General features: G+C 43.2%; 2 pseudogenes; one reads left to right on the top strand and one right to left on the bottom strand.

The window, feature by feature from the left end:
• Positions 1-5,095: 5,095 nt before the first annotated feature.
• LOC116551026 lies at positions 5,096-5,738 on the bottom strand (annotated as a pseudogene).
• A 1,163-nt stretch (positions 5,739-6,901) lies between these two features.
• LOC116550659 lies at positions 6,902-8,002 on the top strand (annotated as a pseudogene).
• The last annotated feature ends 7,791 nt before the right edge of the window (positions 8,003-15,793 follow it).

Raw genomic sequence — 15,793 nt, 5'->3', positions numbered from 1 at the left:
AGTCACGATAACAGAATTAGGAGGAGGTGTCATGGAATATTAGGATCTCTGCCTTCCAGGTGCCTAGGCCATGTGGAAACGCAAGGTCTCTTCTGAAGGTCACCACCAATGGAGACCACTCCCTCGGCAGCCATGCTCAGCATTTTTTTTTTTTCTTTTTTTTTTTTTTTGAGGCGGAGTTTCACTCTTGTTACCCAGGCTGGAGTGCAATGGCGCGATCTCGGCTCACCGCAACCTCCGCCTCCCGGGTTCAGGCAATTCTCCTGCCTCAGCCTCCTGAGTAGCTGGGATTACAGGCACGCACCACCATGCCCAGCTAATTTTTTGTAGTTTTAGTAGAGACGGGGTTCCACCATGTTGACCAGGATGGTCTCGATCTCTTGACCTCGTGATCCACCCGCCTCGGCCTCCCAAAGTGCTGGGATTACAGGCTTGAGCCACCGCGCCCGGCCCATGCTCAGCATTTGTATACCCTTGTGACATACCACAGGCCTCTCTCTTTCTAAAATTTACCCACATTTTCATTGTTTATTACTGCAAATCCATAGAAAACATCAAGGAATACATATTTCCCCAATTTCTAGCATTGTCTGAAGGACGGTCATGAGGTCATTTATTCCTGATTAAAAATGTGACACTTTTAGATAGTCTTGGTATTCTTCTTTGGTTCTCCAGTTTTCCACATCATTTTAATACTATAAGAAAACCCTGAATATTCTACTCAGTGTGTGAATAATTTATTTATAAGGATTTTGAGGCCAGGTGCAGTGGCTCACACCTGTAATCCCAGCACTTTGGGAGACCAAGGTGGGTGGATCACTTGAGCTCAGGTGTTTGAGACCAACCTGGGCAGCATAGCCAAATGCTGCCTCTACAAAAATATTTTAAAACTTAGCTGGGCATAGTGGTGCACGCCTGTAGTCCCAGCAATTCAGGAGACTGAGGTGAAAGATTGTTGGCTCCAGGAGTTTGTGGCTGCAGGGAACCAAGACCATGCCACTGCACTCCAGTCTTGATGACAAAGTGAGACCATGTCTCAAAAAATATAACAAATAAAAAATAAAAGGATTTTGGTCAATGTCTTCATATTCCTATTTCTGCAAACCAACGTTATACTGGCATCTTTTCCCCACTGGGGAAGCATGTTAGATTTTTTAATTTGTTTTTTTAATAGACAAGGTCTAGCTCCACTGCCCAAGCTGGAGTGTAATGGTGTGATGACAGCTCACTGCAGCCTCCAACCCCCAGGCTCAAGGGATCCTCCTGCCTCAGCCTCCTGAATTGCCAGAACTACAGGCACATGTCACCACACTCAGCTATTGTGTGTGTGTGTGTGTGTGTATGTGTGTGTGTGTGTGTAAATGGGATCTCACTATGTTGCCCAGACGGGTCTCAAGCTCCTGGGCCCAAGTTATGCTCACAACTTGGCCTCCCAAAGTGTTGGGATTACAGGCATGAGCACCACACCTGGCCCATGTTGGTTTCTCATTTAATTTGAAGACAAGTTTGATATTCATAACTCCTAAATCCTCTCTCCTCTTCTATGTGTGAGCTGCTTTGTGTTATAATCTCTATATACATATTTTGTGCTCGTCACTTATGATTTTCTTTTTAACTCTACAAGCTCTCTTTCCAATTTGTCACAATCACTGAAAGAATTTATATATATATATATATATACATCTCCTTAAATACGTGCAGTAGCCACCTAATTTGGAATGACTTACAAACTGTTACTATTTTGTATGTTTGAAGCAGTTTTTCTGGAACACTAAAGATTTGCATGGACCCAAAGCCACTGGTCTAAGGATATCTTCTCAGATGTAGTGTGGTAAAAATCAAGGTCATGGGCCTGTGGCGGTCGGTGGTGATCCACGGCTTTCCTGTGCAATGGGATTTAGTGGGCTAGAAGCTGAGGTTTTAAAGACAGGCACAGATAGGCAAAAGAGAAACGATGTCCTGACGCACCCCCTCACTCCTGTGTATCACTTCCTCCCTGGTTTTGTGAGACTGACACTAGGGAGACTCTTATGGAATATCTGTCTTTTCCCTTCAGCTGCCTGACTTTCCTGGGCTACTGGCCTACACATGTGTAACCCTGGTCACCTCCACTTTCATGACAAACTGGAGGCAGGAGGGCCAACAACCTACACACCCTCCATGCTAACCTGCAATTCTCCTGTGTGGGAGTATTAGTTTAATGAGATGTCTCAAAAGCTATATGATTCAACCCTTTTACATTTGTTATGATTTATTTTAAGGGCTAGAATATGGTCTATCCTATAGAATGTCCCATGTGTACTTGAGAGGGGGCGTATTCTGTTCCTGTAAGTTGGAGTATTCTAAAGATGTCTGGTATGTTGTGTTGTTTAAATCTTTTATTTCTTTATTGATCTTCTGCCTAGTTGCTCTATTCATTAGTGAAAATGTGGTATTAAAGTCTCCATCTACTATTGTTGAATTGTCTATTTCTCCCTTCAATTCTTTTTTTTTTAACTAATAACTTCAATTTTTAATGATGGAAACAATTTTGCCATTCTAGAAACAATATTAGGGGGGAAAAATCTTCCCTACAAAAATAAACTTAAACCCATCAAAATTATACATATTGTAACTTTTTACTTCTGCCATTTAAGATGCTCTCCTGCAATACTACCCCTCATTTAACATCGTTCCTGTCCCAACACATACAGAAGAGAAAACAGTATGACAGCAAAGCTTAGATAGTTGAACATAATACTTGTACAATGATTTTTAAAATATCTTTGGCCATAGTGGCCTTTTTTCTTCACTTAAAACATTTAAAATGCTGCTGCAGTAACCAGTGTTTGGGAAAAAACCTCAGTTTTCAGGAACCATGAACTGACAGAATTTCAATACAGTAAGTTTCCAAATGGCAATTTGTGGTGCGCATGACAGTGAGCGAGGTTCTGGATGAATACAGATGAGGATGCCTAGTTAGACAGTCTACCTCAAGTAGTTAAAAAGAAAATTCACAGCTACCCATCAGCTACTACTTTAGGTTCTAACAGTGTCTTAATCTGAGAAACAAATGCCTCATAAAATATCAGTTTACTGAGATGAATAAGTGAAAAACCAGCTGCCTGATAACAATGTAATCAAACCAGGCCATAGTCTGAGTTACAGTAAAACCAGCATAAAAATCACAAAGGCATTCCCTGAACAACAAAGGTAACGTGCTAGATGACAATGTCACTAAAACCTCTTCAATGGGCTAAAGAGAAGTTACATGCCAAATTAAACAAGATGTGCCAAACATATTTGATCACTGCTAATTCTATTTTTTTCAACTTTCCTTAAATGCTTAGGAAGATATAGTTGTCTCGGTAGACTGCGTGTCACAGCATAACAACTTAAGTCTGCCTCCAACAAGATGGGTGTTCTCTGAAAAGTCAGATGAGCCACCAAGAGAGGAACAGAAATGCAATAAAAGGCACGGTTCACTTAGGCAAAGAACTGAAGCACCTTGGAATTTCAAAAATAATCCATTAGGTGTCACCAAAGTGTTAACAATTCCTTGGGAATTTATAAACAAAAATATCTAGACTAAAAATAGAATATAAGGCCCCTCTGGAACCACTGCACACATTTCCCTCTTCTGTTCTCCGATTAAACCGCTGCATAAAATGAGGTGATTTAGCCTGTTTTAAGGAAGGCTTCTATTGCACCTGTAATTTCTTTGGTTGGTAACAACATGTACTTTTGTTAAAATATTTCCATAATGAAGCCCTGTTGTGTGGTTAGCTGGGTGTGGGCTTTCCTCCCTTTCTTGGGGGCCCTCCTAGTCACAGTCAAGTTGTCCTTTAGAAGTAAAGATTGGGTAGGATTGGGTCTTTATTCAATAGCCCTGTTCTATAATATGTAAGAACAGGTGTCAATGTCAAAAAGAAAGGGAGAGGGAGAGGAGGGGGAGGGGGGAAGAGAGGGAGGGAAGGAAGGAACAAGGCAGGGTGGGGAGGGAGAAAAAAGGGAAGAAAGGAAAAGCAAAGGAGGAATAAAAGGGAAGGGAGTGATGGTCACAAAAGTTTGCTTGATAAATATCCTAGCTAACAATCAAGGGAAAAACAGTCGCCTCTACGCAAATTCCATCTCAACGTTGAAAACCATCTCTGGGGGGTACACTATATACTGAATGTAACTTAACAAGAGTTAGCACATGGTCACTGTCCTGCCTCTGCAGAGACGCTACGCCGATGAGACCTTCCACTAGAAAAGGGCAGAATTAGCGGGTCTGTCCCAGCTGGATGAGGACCACGTCAGCCCAGGATGGTAGGCTCCACCTGCCTGATTCTCTGTTCCATCTGCTGCAGAGTTCATAGGTCCCTCTGTTCGTTCTAGCTTCTGCCTCTGTTTCCACATTTTACCTACCAGGAAACCAAGAGTTCCTCAAATGGCTTTAACATCTCAACACTGAATGCTTTTAACTCATTTATAAGCAACTACCCCTTTCTCCACTACACCTAACTGAAAAGCCAAGTAACCTTCCACAGCCCACAGCGCTCGCCCACGCCACATGCTTCTCCAAACACACTTTCCTCTGTCAACCCCCAACAAAATCCTTCACAACCAATTCCTCAGAGTTCCTAGATTCCTGTGCCTTTCGATTCACATGGATCAATTCCTCTGACTTTAAAAAAAGAGAGAGACAGGTAGTTTCAAAACAGGACAAGTATTTAGAAAGATAGATTCCTAGTTAAGCTTCGTAAAAAATCATCTGCACATCCATAAGCTCAACAGCATCATCACATAGTTAAAATAACTAAAAGAAAATAAAGAAAAAAAAACGCCCCCAGGGTTCATGCTTCCAAGCACCCTCGAATGCTCCTGATGAGGCTACAGGTTCACAGCTTGCCAAGAGTTAACGCTGCGGTGCTGAACAACAAGCTTGCAGAGTTCCTTCGTGGGACACTAAGTTGCAGGATGCTGCACAGGTTTGGGGAACAAAATCTACAGATAAGAAGGGGAAGACCCTCACATACTGGGGCAAGTCAGCAGCCCTCTGAGAGAAGAGAGGCTTTTGGTGCTGTTCTGCACGTCGGTCCCACACAGGGCCTCGCTGGCAGGGAGCCCTGCTTTAATCCGGCTTCCACACCTCACCGAGGGCCTCTTCCAGCTGTGTCTGTAGGCTGTGTAGCGCCTCTTTAGCTTCTGCAGCTGCTCATCTTCTTCCTTGTCCAAGCTGCGCAGGAAATTCTGGAGCTCTGGAAGGCTGAAGGCTTCCCACTCTCCAATTCATGTTCACGAAGAACAAAACTAAGTGTGTCTGTTCTGGGCCCTGCTACCAAACGCAGGTGGATTGGATGTTCCCCGTCTGTGAGCTTGCAGGTGTAGACTTGGTCTTCCCGGTGACAACGCTTAGAAAGTGCAAACTTGGCAGGGCTCTCAGTCACCAGAAACTCTGAGCAGGGCCTTGATCACTTCCCCGACAGTGTTTGTGCTGCTGACACGAAGTGTCTTCATACAGCCATTGCTACTGGGAGAGAGTTTCCCAGAGTTTGGAGAAGTCTGTTCAGGTTTGCAGAGTTCCATCTGCGCTTTAATGAAGCCAGTGTAAATCGCATTTGAATTAAAGGTCATCTTCAACTTGTCTGTGACTGCTAACTTGTATTTATGAACTTTCTCTTTGATCTCCTCTTTGCTGAGGTAACTGTGTATTTATCTCTCTTTCTCAACATCTGGCTGGCAGGAGCGGGGCTTGCCCTGGGATGCTCTCCTGAAGAGAGCACTTTTTTTTTTCCCTAAAATTTTTATTTATTTAAAATACTTTGGTGTCAGGAGAATCTGGGCAGACATGTTACTCATGATGCTCCGGACACCCAGCAGGGCCCACTGAGCTCTTCAGAAAGTCGGTGGAAATAGTCAACGTGTGGCACTAACAATCAGGGTTCAGTAACACAACTGTGCAATCGGCTTCATTTTCTGTTTAGCCACTAGTTACTTCGCTTTCCAACAAGGTTTGGGAAAAGGTCAAACGTGCTCATAGATGAGAAACAACGAAGCAGCCTTAGGATTTACAGCGTTAAAAAACGCCCACCCCATCCATGGCAGCTAAGCCTCCTTCACCACCCCCAGCAGGGCGGGTCTCAGAAGTCTCGCAATGCACTCCAGCCTGGGCGTCAAAGCAAGACGCCCTCTCAAAACAAACAAAATAAAAAACAAAACCATCACTGCTTTCTCTCTCTGAACACGTGGGAAAGTGATGGCCTTCTACACCCGTCCCTGCACCCACCCCACCCCCGCCACCATGAGAATTTCCAAAGGACCGAAGAAAAAGTCTCTCTCCTCCTCGAGAAACAAACAGCACAAAAGCCCCGCGCCCTCTCACCCGGGATGACGGTGCAGCGCCACTCCTTCTGCCGGGTTTCTTCGCCGCCTCCTGGATTGCTCTCCAAGAAGCCTCCTCTTTTCCTAGATATCTCGCCCTTCCTTGTGGACCCCGTCCGCTTTCTAAGATAATTCTGCCCGCTTTCCAAGTGACCTCCCCCTCTCCCTGGTGACTCCGCCCCTCTCCCTGGTGACTCCGCCCCTCTCCCCAGGTACCTCCTCCTTTTGCTGATCCCACTTACCGGCCCAGGCAACTTAGTTCTTTCCCTTTCTAACTCCCACTCTTTGCCATTTAACTCCGCTGCCGACTTTGTTGAGAGTGCTCCTTGCCTAGGAATGTCCGCCCTCTCAGTGCTGGGCCGGCCCCTCTGTCTGGTCATACCTGCCACTCCGTTTGGTTCCTTCCCTAGTCCTCTTTCTGGCCCCGCCCCTTACACTAGGTATCTCCGCCCCTTCTCACTGGCCCCGCCCACCACACAGAAAAAAAAGCTCGCTTCCCGCTGCTTGGGGGAGCTTCGTTCTTGCCCGCCAAACCCGCAGCCACCCGGGCGCTGCGATGACGAGGACCCGCGAGGAGATGGATGCCACGCTGCTGATCTCCGCGCACTGCCTGAGCTTCGGCCCGCGGGCCGGCGGCGACTTCTGCCTGCTGGAGCTGAAGCCCACGCTGTGCCAGCAGCTGGAGGGTGGACACAGTCTGGTGATTCGTGGTGATAAAGCCGAGCAAGCTGTGCTGTGCAGTAAGGACAAAACATATGACTTGAAGAGAGCAGACACTTCCAATGTGCTGCTTTTCATTCCTGGTTGTAAAACTCCAGACCAGCTGAAGAAGGAAGAGGCGCACTGTAACATTATTCACACTGAGATCTTTGGTTTTTCTAATAATTATTGGGAATTAAGAAGATGTAGACCTAACTTAAAGAAGCTAAAGAAACTTTTGATGGAAAATCCCTATGAAAAGAGAAGCATTCAAATTGCTCAAAATAAACAACTGAAGATTTGCTTGATCAAATTCAGGCAAGTGAGGAAGAAATAATGACCCAATTACAAGTTCTACATGCCTGTGAAATTGGAGGTTATTGGAGGATTCTTGAATTTGATTATGAGATGAAACTTCTGAATCATGTAACTCAGCTTGTGGATTCTGAATCATGGTCTTTGAGAAAAGTTCCTTTGAATACATGCCTTCAGGAACTTGGACCATTGGAGCCAGACGAAATGATAGAACACTGTCTCAAATGTTATGGGAAGAAATATGTAGATGAAGGTGAAGTTTATTTTGAGTTGGATGCTGATAAAATATGCAGAGCAACAGCACATATGCTGCTTCAGAATGCGGTGAAATTCAATCTCGTTCAGTTTCAAGAAGTATGGCAACAGAGTTCCTGAAGGGATGATCACTAGTCTTGGTCAGCTTAAGGGTTTAGCGCTGCTGGATAGACACTCGAGACCAGAAATCATATTTTTGCTGAAAGTAGATGATTTACCTGAGGATAATCAGGGATGTTTTAATAGTCTTTTTTCTCTAAGAAGGAAGTGGACAGAAGAAGATTTTTGTGGAGAGAAGCAAACCATAGGTGCATTACTCACTAAATATTCTCGTTCTTTGATGCAAAATGGTGTTAAAGTTTATAATTCGAGAAGACCCATTTCTTAAAAGAAAAACAGTCTTTTCCTCGGGACTCAAGTTGCTTTATAAAGTTGCTTTATAAAGTTGCTGGAAACAAGAAAAATAACTTGTACTTTTATTTCTGACTTTTAAAAACCTAGTCTTCTAAGGCATTTTTTCTCCTCATCTTAAGCATTTTGAAACTACTGTTGTTATTTCTTAAATGTTATAGGATGTAGCTTTCCAATTATATTTGTAGTATGTACACAGTGTAAACAAGGGCAAAAGAAAGTATTATTTCCTGAAAAAAAAAAAAGGAGGTCCTGGCAGTGAAGAAGTCCTCAGCATCCTCCTCCAGGCTGCTGTAGCCGCTGCTCTTGCTGCCTGTCCCACCGCGTGGGCGGCCTCCCAGCGGTGCAGACGGCCAGGCACGGGGTGCCGCACCCACCAGCCCACCCCGAGAGGCTCCCTGCGCGCGGTCCCGGCCGTCCTGCTGCAGCTGCGGCCGCCACTCAACCCTCTCCCTTCAATTCTATCAGCTTTTGCTTCCCGTGTTTTGAGGCTCAGTTAGATGCATATGTGTTTATAATTGTACTTTCTTCCTGGTAGATTAACCCTTTCATCATTACAAAATATCCCTCATTGTCTTTGGTAACATCTTAAAGTCTCCTGTTTAGGCCGGACATGGTGACTCAGGCCTGTAATCCCAGCACTTTGGGAGGCCGAGGCAGCAGATCACCTGAGGTCAGGAGTTCCAGATCAGCCTGACCAACATGGAGAAACCTCGTCTCCACTAAAAAGACAAAAGTAGCCAGGCATGGTGGTGCATGCCTGCGATCCCAGCTACTCTGGAGGCTGAAGAAAGAGAATAGCTTTAACCGGGAGGCAGAGGTTGCGATGAGCTGAGATCATGCCATTGCACTCCACCCAGGGCAACAAGAGTGAAACCCCCATCTCAAAAAAAAAAAAAAAAAAAAAAAAAAAAAAAAACCTTCTCTTGCTTATTTCGTCTAGTAGTAGCACAGCTGTTACTGAAACACCAGGGCTTTGACTTAAGTCTTGCTGCTCACTGCACACAAACCCAGTCACCGAGACAAGTAGTATTGACAGGAAAGAAGGCTTTCGTCAGCTTCTACAGCTGAGGAGGTGGAGATCAGTCTCAAATCCAGCTCCCTGACCAACGGAAATGTGGGGTTTAGCAAACAGGGAAGAAATGTAACTACATGCAGGAAAAGAGGCATCAGGGAGCAGTAGAAGGAGGAATTGGTCAACAGGAAGCAGGTGGTCGCTTAGGCAATTAGGATAGGATGAGGGGTCTGAAATCTCATTGTCCAGAGAGGGTACTCTGGTAAATTTCAGTTACTGTATTTGATACTCTCTGGAAGACCCATAGTTGGTTTCCTGAGAAAGGAACTCAGGTAATACAAATGTAACTTTCAAATTTCAAGACTGGGAGGGTCCATTTCTATGTTTCTTCAAAAGAAACCAGAAACATCAGTTCTATGGGACAATTGGGTTGGTTTCAAAGTCACTGCAGCTTTCCTATGGTTGCTAATTCCATGATTATGTTACATTGTATGGCAAAGGGATTTTGCAGATATAATTACATCAACCTTAGAATGGGGAGATTATCCAGGCTGGCTAATCTAATCACATGGGCCTTTAAAGTCTGGGTCTAGAAGTCAGAGTTCGGTGAACTAGGAAATCAGAGAGATCCAAAACATGTTAGTGATTCAATGAGGAAGAAATTCTTCGTTGCTGACTTTGAAGATGTTGAGAGTCACAGTCAAAGAAATAAAGTCCTCAGTCCAACAACTTCATAATTAATGGTACCTGCAGATAAGAGCTAACAATATTTTTAAATGCATTTACAATATGTGCTAAACAGTTCACATTGTCTCTGCCTAGTCTTCTCTTTTGCTTTGTCCCTGCATGCTATTATGTCTGTCTAGATCGGGGGACAGAACCACGAGGGCTTTGTGCAGCTTTCTCTCCTCTCCTGGAATGCCATGGCTCTCTAGAGCCAGAGAGCACTGCTGAAGGTGGCTGAGTACAGCCACCTGACGATATTAGAAACCACAGGCCTCTAATTCATCAAGGCTCTAACCTTCACCTACCCCAAGGTTCTAAGAGCTGTCCTTATAGCTTCCTATCAGCTTTATACAGATTATTACCCATAAACCTTGCTCTTCCTTGGGCCCTAAGGCCAGGGCTTCTAATACCTTCACCACTTTTGAAGTATCTGGTAACTCTTCTTTCTGAAGTTCCCAATACTGCATCCCCAATGCATACTGAGAAGTTACCAGATGACCAGCCCAAAGCCTCACAAGCAAATCAGGGCTAAACTGTGACTGGATGATATTTTGTCTAGATCAGCCATGGGTATTGGTAAATGTGACAGGGATATTATTTCTAGAGGTTCCACACTACAGAAACACACTAGAGCTTACTTCCTACGTTAAAAGACAACGTGGAGGAGTGTTGTTACATCTCAGGCCAAGCATTAATCCCTCCAGGATTACAAGCTGGCTCCCGAAGTTGCCAAGCTGTTGCTTAGACAAATTCTTTAATCTCTATTAGACCTAAATCATTGCCAGGTCCCCACAATTTGCACCTGGCCACTATATCTCTATGAAGACAAGAATTACCTATGAGTAAGAATCTAAAATAAGCCTTCTAAATCAATTCAGATCTCTCACATCCTTTTTGGTTTACAACTGATAACCATGAAGGGATTCTGAGTGCAGGTGCCCTGACATTTGACAAATCTCCAGCCGGTGCTTGGTGCCAGCTTGAGCTATCTATACTGCTCAAACCAATAGGACAATTTGCTGAGACCCCAGAGATCCCACCTCCACAGAATTCCCAACTTCCCAAAATTTGGTTGAGATTGCTATACAACTCATTTTCGGGAGTTTTACCTGCTTCGAACAATGAAGGCAAATCTTGCTTCCATGATGGTGGAGAGAAGGCCATTCCTTTCTGGAGTTTCTGCTCACTTCTTTTTTCATTTTTTGCCCACACTCCCCTCAGCTCACTTCTCACAGGGAAGGAGAGTTTGAGTTTTTTCCTGCTTCTAGGATGGCACACAGCAGTCTTCAGCCTGTTCCTCATTCCTACGTAAATAACCAAATCTGTGTTTTGCCCTGGAAATTCTCCTAAATGACTCAAGTTAAGATTAAAAACCAGCTGATCATAATTTCCCCTTACCATTAGGGAGCACAGCAATCATATGAATTGTGCGATCACGAATTTTCCTAACTTTTTGGTTTGGTTTATTTTGTGTTTCCTTCTTCTTTTCCATTGGGTTTGACCAGTTCTATTTGACTTGATCAAATCCAAAAAAAAAAAAGTTCCAAATTATGGGGAACAAGGCCTCTGAATTGGATAAATCCATGCAAAAAAAATCATTTAAAAATAAAAATTACAAAGCTATAGTGTAGAAACTGGGTGGTTAAAAAATGATAAAAATATTTTTAAAATTTAAATTAAAATTTAAAAAAGAGGGAGAGCTGGGGGAAAAAAAAAGCCGCCATCAAGAAAATAAAGCTTTTGACTACCTAAGGGTCTTTATTTATATCACAAGGCCACTTTTGCTAGCCAAACCAAGCTAAAAGAGCAATGGCTGTCACCTCATACCCCAGGCTACAGTTCGGTAGCTAAGGTTCTGCCCCTTTTTTCACAATGACAACCTGGGTTTGGTTCCTAAATCAATTTCTTTCCAACTGATATTTGGGTTGCTTTTGAAATACCAGCTATTTGTCCCAGATAAAATATAGTAATGAGAGTTAAAGGGATTTTAATATGTATATTTCAATATATGTATATATATATGTATATATAATATGCACACATATTTATGTTACTAGATATTAAAATATAAATTTATTTAAAAGTCATTAATACTTTTTCTGTCTTCTTGGACCTTGTTGTTTGAGGAAATGTCCTTTTTCTCCTCAGCTGAGTGAGCTGTTTTCTCCATTTATTCTGTCTTTCTCTCCTTTCCCTTGCCACCCTCTGCTGCATGAGGGACCTGAAATAGTTTCTAACAGCCTGGGATTTCTTAATGAGAATGGAGGGATTGCCAGGCTTTTTCTTTGGGTAGAAACCTCTGTTTTTCCTAATGGAATCCCAAGAGTGTAAACAGAAAAGTTACTCTCAGATCTTAAGCTGCTTGCTTTTTACCGTGCTATCTATTTTTTCTTTTTTTTTTTTACTAAGTATTGACTAAAACAGTTATTAGAACAGAGGATACTCTTGGGGTGTTTAAGATAAGAAAGAGGGTAGTTTAGACACTTAGAGAAATGTCTTTGTAACAAAAGGCACTATAAAATAATTATGTGGCCTAGCCCAGGATAATTCTATCTTTTGAAGACCTGGGATTTAGTGTGGGCTCTGCCGTGAGCTCAGATCCAATTAAAAGATAGAGACTAAATTTAGAACTATCTAAATAAAATCAGTCTACTTATCCAGTCCTAGGATAGATTTTTATAACGTTCTGTTTGATTTGACATCTGTTTTTAATCTCCCTCTAGTACACCAGACTCTTTCTCATTATACTTTGATATCTGAATTTTGCTATCTGATGTTTCACCTAAGAGTTGTTCCTTTAATATATAAATTAGGACTCTCTAGCTGACAACTGCCTAGAGCAATGACACAGGTGATCAAAAAATTGGAAGTCTAACATAGGAGGGAAAAGAAGAGTTCTTATGACTGTAGGAGACCTACTTCTATCAGCATGTCTAATACGTTATATAATTATGTGTCATATATATGTTTCGCTACTAAAAATATATTTTTAAAACTCGATTTAATTGACTTAAAGGGAAAAAAAGCACTTAAATACACTATCAGACAAAATAGACGAAGACAAATGCTTTTACAAGTTCCTGTGACGTAAGTAAATCGTTAGTAAATAAACTGGTTTTAAAATGATTGGTAAAATAGAATTAGAAATGGCTTCAGAATTGACAACATATATTTTCATTTAAATTTACTGGTCAAGTGGTTTTATATTTATCTCTGCTATGTAATATAAGGTGTGAACATTTGAAATGAGGATTATAAAGCTATGAATGCAACCCAAAAGAGAATTATCTTTGTGTAATTTTGATAAATAAGGCGATTAATATTGTTTGTTTAATGAAAATAGCTAAGCCTTGAGTTATTGGCCCAAACAAACAAACAACCATTTTTGTAATCTTAATGGTTTTCTGTTTTTGTTTTTTTGGTTTGGTTTGGTTTTGTATTGTAAGGCAGGGTCTTGAAGGGGTGGTCTTGAATTCCTGGGTTCAAGGGATCCATCCACCTCAGCCTCAATCTCTCAAAGTGCTGGCATTATGAGGTACAAGTCACCATGCCCAGAGTAACCTTAAGTTTCTTACTTAGGAATATCTGAAATTCACAGATAACAAAAATGGTTAATAGGGAAATAACTTTAACTATCAGCCAGACATGGTGGATCACACCTGTAATCCAGCACTTTGGGAGGTTAAGGTTGGCAGATCACGAGGTCAGGATTTCAAGACCAGCCTGGCCAACATGGTGAAACCCCTTCTGTACTAAATATACAAAAATTGGCCAGACATGGTGCTAGGCATCTGTAATCTCAGCTACTGAGAGGCTGAGGCAGGAGAATCACTTGAACCCAGGAGGCAGAGGTTGCAGTAAGCCAGGACCGAACCATTGCACTCCAGCCTGGGGGACAGAGTGAGACTCTGACTCAAAAAAAAAAAAAAAAAAAAGAAAGAAAGTAAAGAAAAAGAAAACATACAAAAGCTAAAATCATTCACCAACCCTCGCTGCAAGAAATGTTAAAAGAGTCCTCCAGGCAAAGCAAAAAGATACCAGATAAAAATGTGGACCTATACAAAGAAGTGAATATTGGAAATGGCATTTAGAAAGCATGTACTACACATTTTCTTATTTAAATTAGATCAGATTAAATTTGATTAAATTAAATTAGAATTTAAATATTCTAAAACTATTTGAAGTAATAAAAAAGTAATAATAATGATTACAAACTTATAAAGGATAAAATAAAAATAAACGATGACACTAAGATAAACGTCAGCAAGGGAGGTATCATGTCACTTGAAAGCTGACTGTGGTGAATTAAAGATGTATCCCAGAAACCCTAAAGCAGTCACTGATATGAGGAAAGAGTTAGAGCTAATAAAGCAACAAAGGAAAAAAATGGAATGAAATAAAACCATGTGATGGCTCTGCTGGGACAGCTATCCTAGAGAAACACACAGTGGCCAGTGAGGAGTGAACAAGGACGATGACTGCAGCATTGTTTGTAATTATAAGATACTAGAACCATCATAATTTTAAAGGTATATGAAAGGGTTTTATTTATTTGACAAACAGACCATTGAACAAACAAACAATGGAAGCGAGTCCTTTGCCAAAAGGAACGCTGAGGGTCAGGATGAGGCTTCTCCTCCAACGCTTTCAGCGTTTCCAGATGCCTAGCTTTCGCAGAGTTCTTCTGGAAGATCTTATTCTTGACGAGCAATAGGTCCTCGCGTTTGGGGGTTCTTTCAGGTTCTCCCTCCATTTCCTCATTCTGCTACAATTAAAACAAAACAAAACAAAAACAAAAACAAAAATATCCCCCCAAAACCAAAAAACCAATTCTCACTTCCAGAAGATCCCGCCTGCACCTCTGCAGGAGCCTTTTCGGGGCCTGGATGTCTGGTCCACCGCTCCCGTCTTCTGTTTCTGCTTTTGCTTTTCCCTTGCCCGGCTCCCGCCCTCCCACCACGACCCGCCACCGTCCCGCAGAGTCCCCGCGGCTGCATGGCGCAGAAGGTGCATTGGAGGCCCTGGCCGCTGCCACCCGCGCGGTGCCGAGAAATCAACCTAAATAAACCCTTCGTGAAAATAACTTCCCCATGGAAAAATCCCCCATGATTTCCATTCTCAAGGCTCTTCAAAGAGCTAAAAGCTAAAGGCGACGATGGATTCATTCGACAGGTCCTAGTCGTGCGCCCTGCTGAGTGCCAGACCCTGTTCCCCAGGAGGGGACCCACCAGCGACCCTCACCCCCATCCCTGCCCTGGTGGAACCCCCGTGCTGGACACAGGATCCAAAGATGGCAGCAGAAGCTCCGCAGCGCCCGGGCAGGGCAGGGTGGGCACAGGCTCCCCCACTGGGTGAAGGCGGCGCAAAGAACCCGAAGAGCCATCCCGGGAGCCCGCCGGGGGTTCAGATTTCCTTGGGCCTCTAGGGTACTCAGGCGGGGTGGAACCAGGGAGATTCTGGGGACTTCTGAAACAGGCGAGAGGCAGGGTGGGCGAAGGCCATTCATCTGTCCTCTGGCTCCAGAATCTCCCAACGCCCTGGTGTCCAACGTGACCGCTCTGAGCTCTGGTTTTCCAAGGCCTTGCTCAGTCGTCCTGCCGACAGGCTCTGAGGACGAGCTAGGCTGAAGAAGTTTAGTGAGTGCGCCCTACCAGTAGAGACAGCAGCACCCGTCTCTGTGGCATAATAGGTTGGCACGTTTGGCTGTTAACCAAAAGGTTGGTGGTTCGAGCCCACCCAGGGATGCAAGTTTGGGACTTTTAAAGCATTCACGAATTGTCAATCACTAGATAATTGAGGAAGATTTTATCTTCCCGAAGTCCTAAGCCACTAATTTATGGCTGATTCATGTCAAAGCTCAGCCCACCACCCCAACCAGATTCTTAACCAGATAGCTTCTGAAATGCCAGACTTAAACCTGTGCAACTCAGGAACCCTGAAACAGAGAGCTAGGAACCCACTTCTGCTGTGATGAAATTCTAATTCAGTCTGTTATTTGCTTAACCGGGTAATTTATGGGCCTCTAGT

The sequence above is a fragment of the Sapajus apella genome, unplaced genomic scaffold (assembly GCF_009761245.1).
Source record: "Sapajus apella isolate SASKATOON/1434 unplaced genomic scaffold, GSC_monkey_1.0 scaffold8, whole genome shotgun sequence".
NCBI classification, from domain to species: Eukaryota; Metazoa; Chordata; class Mammalia; order Primates; family Cebidae; genus Sapajus; species Sapajus apella.
Note: the sequence above shows the minus strand (reverse complement) of the source record. Positions and strands in the feature narration are given on the sequence as shown.